Source organism: Chrysochloris asiatica, unplaced genomic scaffold (assembly GCF_000296735.1).
Source record: "Chrysochloris asiatica unplaced genomic scaffold, ChrAsi1.0 scaffold00163, whole genome shotgun sequence".
Classification (NCBI taxonomy): Eukaryota; Metazoa; Chordata; class Mammalia; order Afrosoricida; family Chrysochloridae; genus Chrysochloris; species Chrysochloris asiatica.
In genome coordinates, this window is record NW_006408681.1 from 7,916,918 (window position 1) to 7,933,133 (window position 16,216).

At 39.8% G+C, this 16,216-nt stretch overlaps 1 pseudogene; it reads left to right on the forward strand.

The window, feature by feature from the left end:
- The first annotated feature begins 10,689 nt into the window (after positions 1 to 10,689).
- On the forward strand, positions 10,690 to 12,704 carry LOC102822241 (annotated as a pseudogene).
- Positions 12,705 to 16,216: the final 3,512 nt, after the last annotated feature.

Here is a 16,216-nt window from a genome sequence, read left to right on the forward strand (position 1 = left end):
TTTACCTGTATTTTATGCAAAGTCAATTGTGTGGCTCATAATAAATCATGGATAACATTGCTAATTTTACCTGAAAAGTGGTTCTTGATCACCAGTTGCTGATGGAGACAATATTCAGAGACAGAATTCAAAACAAATAAAAAAGCCTTTATAGAGTATTGTTATTCAGGAGAAAGGGAGAGTAGAAAATTTCCCAGATCTGTCTCCCAGAGGGAAAAGGGGAGAAGACGTTTATAAGGATGACACAGTCTTGCTTACTGAAAGCAAAGAGAACTTTAAACACTTGGAGATCAAAGATTATAGCCTTCATAATTAAAACAATGGTTATGTGCCATAGAGTTGGTTCTGACTCATAAGATAGCCTGTTCAGAGTTTCCGAGTGTGTAAATCTTTATGGGAGCAGAAAGCCTAATCTTTCTCCTGTGGAACAGCTGGTAGTTTCAAACTGCTGACCTTGAGGTTCACAGCCCAATTTGTAACCACTACACTACCAGAGAGGCAAATAGGCAGCAATAAATGGAGAAAAAAATTGAAGTTGTCAAGGATTTCATTTCACTTTGATGAACAAGCAACATCCATAGAAGCAGAAGTCAGAAATTAAACAGCATCTTGCATTGAGTAAATCTGGTGCAAAAGACCTCTTTAAAGTGACCAAGAGCAAAGATGTCACTTTGAGGACAAAGATGTCACTTTGAGGACTAAGATGTACCTGACACAAACCATTGTATTTTCAACCATCTCAGATGTATACAAAAGCTGAACAATGAGTAAAGAAGAAGAAAGAAGAATTAATTAATTGAATTATGATTTTGCTGAAGAATATTGAATGAACTTCCAGAAAAATGAATCAATGTGTCTTGGAAGAAGTAAAGTCAAAGGCCACTTATAAAGGAGTGAGACTTCATCTTATATATTTTGCACACGTTATCAGGATGGACCAGTCCCCAGAGTAGGACACCATGCTTGGTAAAGTAGGGTGTCAGAAAATAATGAAGACCTTCAATGAGATGGATTGACACAGCAGGGCAACAATGAGTTCAAATAAGGCAACAATTGTTAGGGTGATGTAGATGGTGTTTTGTTCTATTTATTTAGGTCATTATGAGTTAGAACTGACCTGATAGTACCTAACAACAATTAATATTGGAGGTAGAGATCCCAAACTTGCAGGATGGAGGTCTCCAGGGAAATTAAAATACTAATTATTTGTCAGGTTATTCCAAAACTTTTGAATAAGTACCTATAAACCCTTTGAAAAAAAATTGGGGGAAATCACAAGTAGGTAGAAAATCAGTAAAGAAAAAACTTAATGAGTAGCTACAGGAAAAATAAAGGGTTACTCTAGGAAACAAGATTTCTAAACTCAGTTATAAACAATATTTATATGGTCATATAAAGGAAGCATTAAATATTGAATCTTAAACTATGAGACATCTATTATAAAGGATGAGAACATCCGTGGTATGAGAGAAGTTAAACTTCCATGACAACGAGGTACATAATAAACAATGACTAACATTTATAAAGAAAAAGTATCCAAAGAATATTGTTTAAAATATGCCCATAAAAACGTAGAGACTTTCAAACCATTTGCTTCTGGGGAACCATAATAGATGTATGAAAGAGAAAAAACAAGGAGCACTTATTCTTAATAAGCATATTTTATTACTTGATTTTTCTAATTTTGTATCATTAATTTTTTTCAACCATATATAAAACTATGTTGTTTTTGTTAAGTGCTGTCAAGTTGGTTCTGACTCATAGTGACTCTGCATAGGGTTTCCAAGGCTGTAAATCTTTACAGGAGCAGAAAGCCTCATCTTTCTCCCACAGAACGGCTAGTAGTTTAAAACTGCTGACCTTGAGGTTACCAGCCCGACTTGTAACCACTATGCTATCAGAGCTCCTTTCAGTAAGTATAGATAACCCATATCTAAAGGGGGCATACTTGTAATAATTTTTTTTTTCCTAAGTACTCCTTCCTGGTCCTATTCTCCCCTCTTTCCTACCCTGGAGAAGCTGCCATGTTTCTGTAGCTTGCATGTTTTTATGCCATTGCTACATAGCTTTACCTCACCAAACAATTTGCTGCATTGTTTCCATGCTCTCAAACTTTATAGAAATGGTATCCTATTATACTCAGCATTCTGCAATTTGCTTTGTTTACTTCATACTGTGCTTCTGAGTTTTAACCATATTGATACATAGTTTAAATTGCTGTATATATTCAATTGAAAGAAGATAACACAATTTATCCTTTCCCCTGTTGTTGCACATTTAAACTGTTCCTAGCTTTTTTTTTAGTTCCACAATTATAGCAATGACCATTCTTATGTATGTCCCCAGAAAAAACAGAATGAAGATAAACATCACACAGTGTGAATATTTTAAACTTTACTAGATATGAGTAAATGAGCTCTTCACAATTATTTCACCTGTTCATATTCCTTCTCCATCCCAAGAAGTGTATGAGAGTTCCAGGTCCAATTCTCACCAAGATTCCAGCATCAACATCTTAAGAGGAAAGGCCTACAGTGGTCTCTTCATTACAATCCTTTCTACTGAGGTAGCTACATTTTATCCAGGATCAAAGTAGCAAAAATGCTGCTAGCCCTGGGTAAATGTCTGTACTTTTGTGCACACTTTTCCTTCTAGACTGTCCTGTCCCACTCTCTTTTACTTCTGAATCCCCACAAACTTGAAGACTCCCTTTTTTCTTCTCCCTGAAATCTGTCCTAGCCATTCTGACAGTCTTTCCTTCATCATTATGTATATTCATTTCAGATATTTTATTTGCTTTCTCAGGTTAATGAGATAATTTTTTCTAAATATGTGTCTTGTCACCTCAATTTATTCTAAACACAGCTTTGTACTTACATAAAGCATTAAAGATTTACAGATTTTTCCATGCCACTCTTATGTTGCTGTGGTTAAGTGCCATCAAGTTGGTTCCGATCCATAGCAACCCTGTACAGTGTTTCCAAGATTTTAAATGTTTGAGGGAGCAGAAAGCCTCATCTTTCTTCAGAGGAGTGGCTGACGGGCGCAAACCAGTTCACAGTCCAGTGCTTATCGCATAGAACCTTTTTATTCAAATACAAAAAGAATTCTTGCCCTCCCCTTATGATAGAAGTAGTGCATATTTTGATTCAGCAAATGTATGACAACGCAAACTATTAAGATTTTATAATACTTTCAAATGAACTTTATTTTATTAATCACTCAAGTAATAAATTGTTTGAAAAGTAGTTGAGTATACCATGATCTTTGCATTCAATAACTGATTCAATGGCAATGCCAAATTAAAAATACAAGTATTATCTTTAGAAAAAAATAAATACCTGTTTTAAAACAACTTAAATAATTAAATACTCCATAACAGGAGCCAATGGAGAGCCACTGATAGCATTCAGCCACTGACAACAGTTAAATCTTCTTTTCCTTAATTTGTTTTTCCTCACTTCCTTCACATTCTAGGATTGCTTTAACTTTGTTAGCCTTATTGTTTGTTTGTTTTCTTTAAATTCCATTTATTTTGTAGTTGTTGAGATTATAGACAGCAAACCATCCATCAATTCAATCATTTCTGCATGTACAATTCAGTGACGCTGGTTACATTCATTGAGTTGTACAATGATTCTCACCCTACTTTTCTGGGTTGTTCTTCCTTCAGTAACATAAATTCACTGGTCCTTAGGTTTCTATCTAATCTTTCCAGATTAGTTGTCAATTTGATGCCAAATATATAGTTCTTAAAAGAACACAGGGATCCTGAGTGGTTTCCAACTTGTCTAGATGGAGCTGGTGAAAGGAGATGAGGATAAGACTCTTGTGTTTCAATAGTGAATAATTGGCATCAAGACTAATTGTGATTATTGCAAATGTAAAGGTAGATGTCTTGTAACAAGAGGAGGGGAGTGGCTGATCTTGCAGCCCAGGAGCAGAGGACCCTGGGACTATCAAGGGAGAAGAGCAGAGTGCAGGACCCTATCCAGAGAAGCAGCAATGCTAGAGATGGAGGCAGAGATGATGACATGGAGAGATGGAGCAGCTAGGGACTCTGGACTCAGAGAGGGAGAGGGGCTGTGTGCTGGCGGCCAGAGGGATAGACTTTCAGGGTGTACCCTTTGGTTGTTTGAATAGTTATATATTCCTGAGTGCTTCTGTGTGCACCCACACACACACAAAAAAAAACAAAAACCCAAAAAACAGAGGGATTGGAAGTTGGAAGCAAATGCTGTTGAATGATGATGATGGATGGAGGGGATTGTAATCATTGCAATGAAATGAAATACAATAGAATGAATGTAAAGCTGGTGTTCTCCCATGTAAACTATCACTCAATTCACAATAAAAAAATTTTTAAAAAAGATTAGCACTTGGGTGTGAGCTTTGATAAGGAAATGGCAGGAGACTTATGCCTCTCCCCCAAATCCTCAGGTTTCAGAGGTATGGGAAGTGCTTAACTGAAGTAACTGGTGTCCTTTAATTGCCATAGCCCTTTTGTCCATATTATAAATGTTTAATTTTGTGTAAGATTTTAATCTTCTAAAATTTATTTTACAATGATTCCCATTGATAGTTTATTCATATGTCAATTGCAAGACGGACAATCATATTGCATCACAATCTACCTATTTAAGTGTATATAAAAACAGTGTGTGTCTACGTACATTTGCTATGTGTATCATTGTGGCACTGTATTAAATACTTGATGTACATCTAAGATACAACTATTCCTATGGTGCATTAGTGAATAAAGGTAATCAAAAGCTTAAAAATAAAGAACATAATGATCAAGGCAGAACTTTTGTTACTTGTTATGCAAAACTTTTGGCTCTATTCGAAGACAACTTCAGGGGATATCTAGTCCTATTGTTTTAGTCTGTTTTGTTCTGAATTTGACTGCTGCTCTGCCTCTGCCCCTCCAGCCCACATCTCACTCACTTTTTCTCTCACTGTTTCTCCCTTATCTCAATCTTAGAGATTTATTGTCTTTCAATGGCCCCTTTCCAGTACATAGTTTTCCCACTTTTCTGAGCCATACCTCAAAGGCGCAAGACCAGCAACTGCTTATAGCACAAGAATTCTTTCCAGAGGTAAAGTTGGTAAAGAAAAATGCTGCATGAACATATTATATGCCCATCATATATCTACATAACTACTGTTGTTTTGTAAGCCACTGCAAATGTTGAGGCTTTGTAGCACCTCCAGAGCACTCCCAAAGTAGTCTTTGATGAAAGCACTGCCTCAACTTATGCTTCTTGTAACTCTGCTTCATAATTTGCACAGTGTGTTTTGTGGCAGTGCAGGGCAGTAAACCATTTTAAATCAACAAGAAATTTGAAATATGTCCACTCCAGTAAATCAGTGTTCCCACCTTGACTAACTTACTGACTTATATAGCTAGGAAAAGCAGACTACAGGTCATTGTTAGAGTGAGTTCAAGTCGACCCCCAAAATGGAAAGCACTTTATTTTTTGTTTACCCCACAAATTTTCCTTTAGTTAGAAAATCAAAAAGGAAGAACAATATTAGCATTTATAAAATGAAATAACTGAAGAAGAAGAAAAATAAAAGGCTGTAGAAGCAATATTGAGAGAGTCACTGGTGAAAATATTGAATGGCACAAGAAGCATCCAAAGATGATGGAAGGAATACACAGAATCACCATGCCAAAAACATATGGTGGATGATCAATCATTTCAGGGGATAACATGTGATCAAGAACCAATGGTACTGAAGGAAGAGATCCTAGTTGCAATGAAGGTATTGGCAAAAAAACAAGGCTTCAGGAAATGATGGAATATAAATTGAGATATCTCAACAAATGGAAGCAACACTGAAAGTGTTCACTTGTCTATGCCAAAAATTTGGAAAACAGCTCCTTGGCCAACCAACTGGAAGAGATATGTATTCAAGTTCATGCTTATTGCAAAGAAAGATTATCAAACTGAATGAAGAAATTTACAATAATATCATTAACATGGAGTCCTGGTGTGGATAAGCACTGGACTGCTAATTGCAAGGTGGGCAGTTCCCACCAGCTGCTCCGAAGAAACACTAGATAGGTCGCTGTGAGTCAAAATTCACTTAATGGGACTTAACAACAACAATCATTAAAATCACATGTAAATAAAATTATGCTTAAGATAATTAATATGCTTGTTGCAGCCACTCATCCACAGGAAACCACCAGAAATTCCAGCAAGATTTAGAAGAGAGCCTGGAATGAGGGGTATCATTGCCCATGCCAAATGGCTCTCGGCTGAAAGCAGAGAATACCAGAAAGTTGTTTACCTGTGCTTTATTGACAACATCAATGCAAATAACATTGTTTAACAAATCATAACAAATTATGGATAACATTGCTAAGAATGGAATTCCAGAACACTTAATTGTCCTCATGCAGAAACTCTTCATAGACCAAGAGACAGTTGTTCAAACAGTAAGGAGATACTTTGTGATTTAAAATCAGAAAAGATCTGTATCTTCTCACCACACTTATTCAATCTATATGTTGAGCAAATTATGTTCTCAATTTATTTTCAATTGCCTCATATGAATGCAAAATCTGGATAGTGAGAAAGGAAGAACAAAGAAGAATTCATGTATTTAAATTTTGATATTGGTGAAGAATATTGTGTGGACAGTCAGAAGAATGAGCAAATCTGTTTTGGAAGAAGTACAGCCAGAATCCTCCTTAAAAGGGAGGATGGTGAGACTTCATCTCATGTACTGTGGACAAGTTATCAGGTGGGACCAATCCCTGGAGAAGAACATAATGCTTGGTAGAGGGTCAGTGAAAAAGAATTAGACCCTCAATGAGATGGATTGACACAGTAGCCGCAACAAGGAACTCAAACACAGCGAGGATTGTGAGGATAGCACCAAATCAGTCAGTGTCTTATTTTGTTGTGAGTAGTGTCACGATCACTCCTGGGACCCAGTCAATGTCATCTAGCAACCACTAATAGGTGTGGTTTTTTTCCCTTTATTTCTTATTTTTTACAGCAGCGTCCGCTGACCTACAAATTGTACCCTACATAATTTATGTGAAAATACTGGAAACTGCAGAAGGAAAGAAATTGAAAAATTTTTTAAGCTGAGAAGATATGTAGGTTAAAGAAAGAGGCTGTAGGAAAAATGTATACAATTCACTTAGAATCCTGATACCCCACTTTATTTTTCAGTCAAAATATAAAAATGACTTTTCCAAAATAAAAATTACATTTTGGTATTCCAAATACTTAAGAAGCAAATTTTCAAAGCCTTCTCTTCTATCAGAAAATGATTTTTGTACTTTCTAGAAAATAATGAGTTGAAAAATAAGTAAGAATAAAAATAAATAATGCATACCTATATCCAGTACTGGACTGACTCAAAGGCACTTAACAACAACATCCACTACCAGTTCATCGAGTCAATTCCAGCTCATGGTGATCCCACATGTGTCAAAGGACAGCTGTGCTTCATGGAATGAATGATTTTCACTGGTTGATTTTTCAGAGAAAGATAGTCAGGTCTTTCTTCCAAGTTTCCTCTAGATGGACTTGATGTACCAGACTGTCAGTTAGCAGCCCTGTAGTCAAGATGTTAGCCATTTACACCACCCTGGGGCTCCGCATACCTATATCTACATGCCATATGTTTCCAATACCAGAGCCAGACGCTATGAACTGGGACCAAGAGAAGCAGTGAAATAAGGAATCACACTAAATTAGAAGTCAGGAAGCTTTGTTTTAAGACTAGGCTCGCCTCCTAATGATCTGTACATATTCTTTTCACCATTTCTCTAAGGGAGCTTTGGTCAGGCCATCCAGTAGGCTCCTTGCAACACTGTAATTCAGAATTATGAAAACCTTTTCATATGGAGACAGCCACACCCATTTATCTTCAACTCTAGAACATCAAATACAATAGAAAGAATATTAAACTTGGAATCAGACATAAAGGATTAATATCCCAGCTCTGTCCTGATGTGGCTCTCTGGCTTTCTGCTCTGGACTGCAAAGTTGGTTTGAACTGCAAGGTCAGTGGTTCAAGCTCACCAGTCACTTCTCAGAAACCCTATACAGGGTCACTATGGGTTGCAACCAACTTGATGGCAACTTACTTAACAGTAACAACAACCCTCAATGGTGTTGTCCTTGGACAAGTAGTTTTCTTCTCTAAGATTGTAAGAATATTCCTTCAATGTATAACAATGTTTTCCTTACTGTGTTGCTGACAGATACAATAAATATGTAAATAGATATCCTAAATTATAACATTATGCAAATGTTAGTTTTCAATACTTCTTGCTCCTGTTGACAGTGACATAGTAGTGCACTGAAATTTTCTAGGACACAGCTTGGGCGTAGTGTCTTCTCCAGAAAAATAACTTGCACAGACCCAAAACTGTGGAACAGTCAAGTTTAATTATTCTATTTTTTAAAAACAAAAATAATTTCTGTAACTAGAGATCAGAAAGATCATTGGCAATATCGCTTCAAATAATTAATGGTTTTTGCAGTTTTTAATTAAGTGGACAGTTGAATAATGTTATAGCTAGGAACAGATGCAACTTAACAAATTTAAATATGCTAGTGCCATTTGATGAAATCTACAACACAGACTTCCATCACTACACCATTTATATACTTAACGTTAAGTGGAAAAAAAGTTTTTTTTTTCTCTGGTGCTTATTTTATTTTCTCTTCACCTTCAGAACCTTTCTTTTTTTTTTTTTTTTGCCCTCTGCAGACTCCTAAATGAGTTTACTGAGCCCTTATTGTCTACATGACCAAGAGTTACCAGGAGATATTTACGCTGGGGGGAAATAAATTAAAAATTAATGCTGGCTGTTGTCTTCTACATGGAAGACTATGCAAATGTTCATTTGTTCCTTTGAAGTCTTGAACCTCCTGTGGGACCAATAGTGTCTTTGCCAGAATTCATATTCCTAGTAATGCTTTAAGTAACTGGGTCCTTACCTGTAGCTCAGAAGGAAGCTGGGAAACAGTTTCTTTTTGCAACCAGAGTGATCAGTTGTCTGCTTCCAAATGGAGTAAGTCTCCCAGTGGAAGCACAGTTCGCTTGGATGGTTGCAAGCGTCAGATTCGCTCTACTGAACCTTTCTCCCTGCCACTCTGGTGAACTGGTAGACTGGAACAATCTCAGCCAGGGAAACCTTGGAGAGTGAAAAAGAATAACCCAAACTCTCTCCTGGTGCTCTTTTATTCTTTCCAAACTGGAATAAAACTTTGACAAATGAAATGTTCCTGGGATGGGATGTTAATGTGATTGGTTAATAGAGATATAAGCAGGAATCACTTGATCCCTTCAAGTCCATGGCTGGAAAAATAGCATTCCAAAGAGAGATCCCAATTTCCTGGCTACGTATGGGGTTTGAATCATGGTCAAATGTTTTGAAGAAACTATCATGTCGTAGTATTCCTCCTAATCTGCGAAACAAGCAAATCACTGAGGGTAAAAAAAAATGTTCTAAGGTTATTCTTTTAGGAGAAAGAAGCTCAGCTTCATGGATCATATTCCACCTCCAAAGATGGGAAAAGAGGAAAGATTGTGGGTAGCATGAACTGTATTATTGTTATCACATTCCATCCTTACGACCACTCAAAAAGACAGGTTCATTCAAGCATGCCACAGATTCATTTAACTCTTTGTTATAAGCAGTTACTAAACATAAACAGTCCTAAGAATATGGCAAGACAGACAGGTTAATAGATGAATTTGTAATGAGTTTAAGGTGAAGTGTAGGGCATTGTGAGATAAAGTCTTCAGCCAACACTTGTACAATGAATAGAAATTATCTAGCCCAGGATGGGAAAAGAAGCAGAGGATACCATTATTATCATCCTTTGACATCTTTATGTAAATGAAGCTCCAATAGATGACTTACGCCACTATGAAAGGGAGATTCAGATCTTACTTCTGTCAAGGTCAGAAACTCCAAGTTTCACATGTGAGACCTAGCATCCATTGTTGGTCTGTTGTGAGTTGCCATGGAGCCAACCGCACATCATGGTGACCCCATGTGTTATAGAGTAGCACCGCTACAAAGAGTTTTCTTGGCTGTAACCTTTACAGAAGCAGATCATCAGGCCTATCCTCCACAATACTACTAGGTAATTTGGAACCACAACCATCAACAGTGGTGCATAAACCATTTGCGTGGCCACCTGTGTTATTGTGTAATTGGAAGAAGGGACCTTGCTAGAAATGGTCAATGATTCTTCTCTCTACTTGGAGGAGAATGACAGAGGAGGAGAGAAGGGGCTTAGTCACCTCCAGTTTAGCAAATAAAGCAGTATGATCTATTCAGTATGTTTTCTAGAAGTTATTCTAGAAGGGAATCATATATTACTGTGACCTGAGCAGTAATAACTTCATGAGAGGACTAAAACTTTGAATTTCTGCCTAGAAGGAAAGATCAGATGTCTGAGGCAACACCCACTTCTTGAGTAGGTAAACAAGGGATTTACACTTTAATCTGTCATGCTCACCCTCACAGCATCCCAAAATGGCTACCCACCATTTATTTTCACATTGACAGGAAGAGCGGAGTTAAAGTGTACATTTTATGACAACTGTTTGAAATCCTCAGTCTACCTATTGAGCGCTCTCCAGGTTTGAGGAATGACAAAGTAAATGCTTCCAGCACTGACTGCCTTCATTTGACCAGGAATGTGGGTCCTCCTCCGAGGGGCATACCCCCTCTGACCCCTGCTGCCCCTGAGTGGAGAATGGATGGGTGGGAGGGGCCTGCCCTGAAGTTTGGTCCCAGGATCTCTTGGCAGACGGTACAGAAAAGAGACTCTTCAGGCTTTAGATGTACAAGTGTTGCCTGTAACTACAACTGAAATCTGCCAATATTTGCGCACCTATGGGATCCTCTTCCAGGATGGCCGTGGCTGCCTGAGGGCACCCAGCCCCTGTTAGGGACCTCACAACACAAGGATCCTGTTGGTTTTGCCACTCCCTTCAGCCTCTTCATTGACAAGACCACAGGTCGCTTCCTCTGCATGGCCAGCTTGGCAGAGGGGAGTTGGGAAGACTTCCAAGCTAGCGTGGAGGGGTGAGGGGATGTGACTAAGAAGGGGGTTCTGCTTAGTGAAACCCCAGAAGCTGTGGATAGTAAGGGGGTCCAGATGATCTGGGACTGAGCCATACCACTCTGGGAGCTACCTGATCCCCAGGAGGCCCATTGGCTTGTGTGATGTTTGGCCTCACCAAGGTGACAGATGACACACTCAAGTGTTTCAGTGTGCGGTATCTACAACCTGCTCACAGTTTTGTTTTCCCTTGGTTCTCCCCTGGAAGCTTGGGATTACATGGCCTAAAGCTATTAGGGGCTGAAGGTCAGGGGGATGGAGTGTATTATGTTGAAACCACCATTCCCTGGCCTAGTGCCTACCACAATCTATTTGGATTACCACTGATCAATTGCCAAGATGTTGAAGTGGTATTGACTAGTCATGAGCTGGACAGCCTGGCTTTGAACCAGTCCTTGGGGCTGCCCACCCTTGCCCTACCCCAGGGAATGACCTGCTTACCCCCTTCTTTACTCCCTTACCTGGAACAGTTCAGACTTACCGCGCTTTGACTAGGGGATGATCTTTGGTCATGGGAAGCTGCCAAGTTGTTTGCCCAAAAACTGAACCTCAAATGATGCTCCTTGGTGCAGCCTGGAGACCAGCAGCCCCACCCCTTGGAGGCTCTGAACCATGGCTTACATCTTTCTCATATCCTGCATTCTGCCCTGCCTGCCTAGCACAAGTCTATTGTGTCTTTCCGGAAGCTTCAGGAGGAGGTGCTAGGAAAACTATCAAATGTGGAGCAAGGAGCAGGCATCCTCTGGAATCACTTTCCAGACCTTAATTGACTCTTAAAGGGGCATCGGAAGGGTGAGCTGATAGTCTTCACAGGGCCAACAGGCAGTGGAAAGACAACATTCATCAGCGAGTATGCCCTGGATTTGTTTACCCAGGGGATGAACACACTGTGGGTAGCTTTGAGATCAGCAATGTGAGACTTGCCCGGGTCATGCTGACACATTTCACATTGGGATGGCTGGAAGAACAACTGGACAGCTATGATGAATGGGCTGACCGCTTTGAGGACCTGCCTCTCTATTTCATGACTTTCCATGGGCAACAAAGCATCAGGACTGTACTAGATGCCATGCAACATGCAGTCTACATATATGACATTTGTCATGTGGTTATCTGCAGTTTATGATGGGTCATGAGCAGCTGTCCACAGACAGGATTACAGCTCAATACTATATCGTTGGGGCCTTCCAGAAGTTCACTACAGCCAACAACTGCCATGTGATACTGCTCACTCACCCCCGGAAGGAGGATGATGACAAGGAATTACAGACCGCATCTATTTTTGGCTCAGCCAAAGCAAGCCAGGAAGCAGAAAACGTTCTGATCTTACAAGACAGGAAGCTGGTATCTCGGCCAGGGAAATGGTATCTGTAAGTGTCCAAAAACCACTCTTATGGAGACATAGATGTCTTCCCACTTGAGTTCAACAAGAGCTCCCTCACCTTCTCCATCCCACCAAAGAGCAAGGTCCAACTGAAAAAGATCAATGATGACAATGGACTAGTGGCCAAAAAGCCATCTTCTGGCAAAAGGGGAGCTATGCCCCAGAACTCTGAGTCATGCATGGGCCAGTCCCCTGACCCCTAGCAGTTGGGCACTTACCAGCCTTTGGGGTAAAAGCAGTGCAGAGCTGGATACAGAACTGAGCCTGATGGGCTAGGCTGAGGCAGAGATTCTTTCCTTGTCCTTTAACCACTAACTGTGGTCTAGAACTGTGGACCCTTCTCAGTGGGAAGGGCCTAGTTTAGAGCAGTGTCCACAGTGAGAGAAGGCTATTTAGCAGCTACCTGAGAACCTACTCTGGTTTTGTGCTGGCTCCTTGGTTAGAAAACTGAGCATGACAGATGCAGCCCTTGTTTCCATGGTGGGGGAGACTAGACAAGCAATGAACAAATAAATAGAAAACACTTGAAAACAAATAAATAGAAAACAAATAAATAGAAACAAGGTGTTTCTTGTCAAAACTTCAGCCAAGGCTTTCACAGTTCTGTCATGAGACCTCATCTACTAAAATTGGTATCCTAGGTGCCTGGCCTTGGGATGTCAGAGTCATAATGTAGGAGCTACCTCCCATGGATTGCTTGGCAGTAGAGGTACAAAAGGAAGCTATGAACCCACCATGCGTGCCCCCTCGACATGATTCTAGGGCAGGCAGTGGTTCATGAGTGAATGCAGCCATGACTTTTATAGAGCTTTTTCCAGTTTAACTGGGAAAAAAAAACAACACAAGTATTTTTCCCATAAAAAAAAGAGAGAGAATATTTAGCAAATCTCTTAGAATTGAGGGTCCAGAACAATTTAAGCCGTTTGTCAATATCCCTCAATGATGGCATGATAATAATTAGCATTGGAATTATGAGGTTGAATGTTTCACTGTTTATTCTCCTTGTGTGTCCAAGGCAATCACAAAAGCAGGGAAATAAGGCTCCTTAACTCTACAAAGGAGAATGGACTAAAGAAAGTTTAGGAAAGACTCCTAACATTTGTTCTCATGTTTGTTGTTTGTGTTATGTTCTCCTTAGTTCTTACCAGTCCTGCTCTTAAACGAAGGAGCCCAGTGCACTTCTACTGGATCAGCAAAGGAGGTTATGAGATTGTGTAGCCAGGCCTAGTGGGAGGATATCCCAAATGATGGAGGTAGATTCAGAAGGCTGAATCATAGGGACTATGAGAAGGGAAAAAATAAGTGAGATAAAGATGTAGACCTTTGTGATCCGGAGTAGCACAGTTATGCAGTGTGCTCTCTGGGACACCTGGAAGACTTGAGGGTACCTGCAGATGTTGCCCCACCTCTAGGCTGAGACATCTGATTTTCTACCATCAAGGTTTGTGGCTTTGGCTTATGAACCAACCTTTGTTCAACAAATAACTATTTATTGAGTATTTGCTATCTACCTATACTGTACTGGAATCTGAGATAGGATTCAAAGAGGGCTCAGGTACACACTTTGTATTGGATATGTGTACATATGAAAAGGCAAATGTCTTGGGAAGGAAATGCTCTCCATCATGGCACTGACTTCTCCAATGGCTTCCCATCACAATTATATCAAAATTCAACTTTCTGCCTCTCTACCTTCATGCTCTAGTCCTTTTACATTCACACTTCTCCAATAGTCTGTCTTCTAGTCCTTAAACATTTCAAGCTCACTTCTCCCTTAAGGTCTCTTTCTGGAACACAACACTCCTAGATCCTTGTAATTAGGTCTTTGCTCAAATGTTCCTTTTTCATAGAGGCCTTTCATGACCCTCTTATCAAAAGCAGTCATTTCTCTCTCCCGATTGCATCATTCTAAAGTGATCCTTTGCTTGACTCTTATTTATACTTCAAAGTTTTCACATGAGTTCCTTCTTTAGTAGTTTATTTTCCATCTTTCCTACTGGAGTGTACATTTCAGGAAGGTGGGGAATTTACCTTTCATTCACTGCTGTCTCCCCAAGCAGGTACTTGACCACTATATGCCCAAATAATTTATCAGGAGCAGGTTTTGCAAGGGAAACAAGTATCAGTGAGTAGAGGGAAATGACAGACTAGTGTACATGAAAACTGAAGAGAAGAAAGAGGAAAGATATTTTTAAACTATGAAAAATATTCTCATTTCACGACTTTTCCCAAAGGCTAAAACTGGCACAAAATATCACTTTTATGTCAGGTATCTTATTACAGGAGCCTTGCTATTCTAATCTTTGAGGTGATAAAAAACATTTGGGATTAGAAGATTAGAAGGTAAACACAAGTAAGTCAGTGCTTACCTTGCTCAGTGGATAAGCTGGCCCTGTCAGGGAATGTACATTTGAAAAAAAGCCTTTGATTCTTCTGGAAGGTGCTATGGGGTTGGAGACAGACAGATGACAGCCATTCTTAGATGTGGTTCAGAAATATGTAGAATCTTAAATGTGGTAAGAAAAAAAAAAAAAGATGAAGAAATATGGAATTGTTCACTACAAGGGATCACTAAGTTTACCACTGTGCTTACCTTGTTTATAGGGTAACCTACCACTGTGTAGCTCTGGTAGCAGAGTGGTTACGGATCAGCCTGCGAACCGTAAGGTCAGCAGTTTGAAACTATCAGCTGTTCCGCGGGAGAAAGATGAGGCGTTCTGCTCCCGTAAAGATTTACAGCCTCAGAAACCCTGTACAGGGTCATTATGAGTCAGAACTGACTCCACGGCACACAACCACCACTGTGTAAGTAGGCCTATGGTGCTCAGACCTCCCAAGTCAGAAGGAAACAGCTTCCTCTAGCTTCAGGGAGCTCTGTACCTCCCAGATGCCACTTGTCTTCTCTGTGTATTGGAGTCATCTTCCTGCAGGGTTGTGATTGCCGGGACAAAAGAGTTGGGATCTGACACGTTGTTGTTGTTGGGTGCCATTGAGTCAGTACCAACTCATAGCAACCTTATGCACAGCAGAATGAAACACTGCCCAAACCTGGACCAACCTCACCATTGTTGCCATGTTTGAGCCCATTGATGCTGCCACTTTGCCAATCCATTTTGCTGGGGGTCTTCCTCTTTTTCTCTGACCCTTCACCTTACTAAACATGATATTCTTCTCCAGCGATGGATCCCTTCTGACAGTATGTCCAAAGTATGAGAGACGAAGTTTGGCCATCCTGGCCTCCAAGGAGCACTCTGGCTGCACTTCTCCCAACACAGATCTGTTGATTCTTTTGGCAGCCCATGGCACTTTCAATATTCTCCTCCAACACCATAACTCAAAGGCATCAATTCTTCTATGGTCTTCCTTATTTACTGTCCAACTTTCACATGCATGTGAGGTTATTGAAAATACCATGGCTTGGGTCAGGCACACCTCAGTCTTCATGCTGACATCGTTGCTCTTCAACACTTTAAAAAGGTTTTGTGCAGCAGATTTGCCTAATGCAATACATCGTTTGATTTCTTGACTGCTGCTTCCATGAGTGTTGATAGTTGATCCAAGAAAAATGAAGTCCTTGACAACTTCAATCTTTTCTCCATTGATAAGAATGTTGTTTGTTGGTCCAGTGGTGAGGATTTTTGTTTTCTTTACATTGAGATATAATCCATGCCAAAGCTGTGCTCTTCAATCTTCATCAGTAAATGTTTTAAGTCCT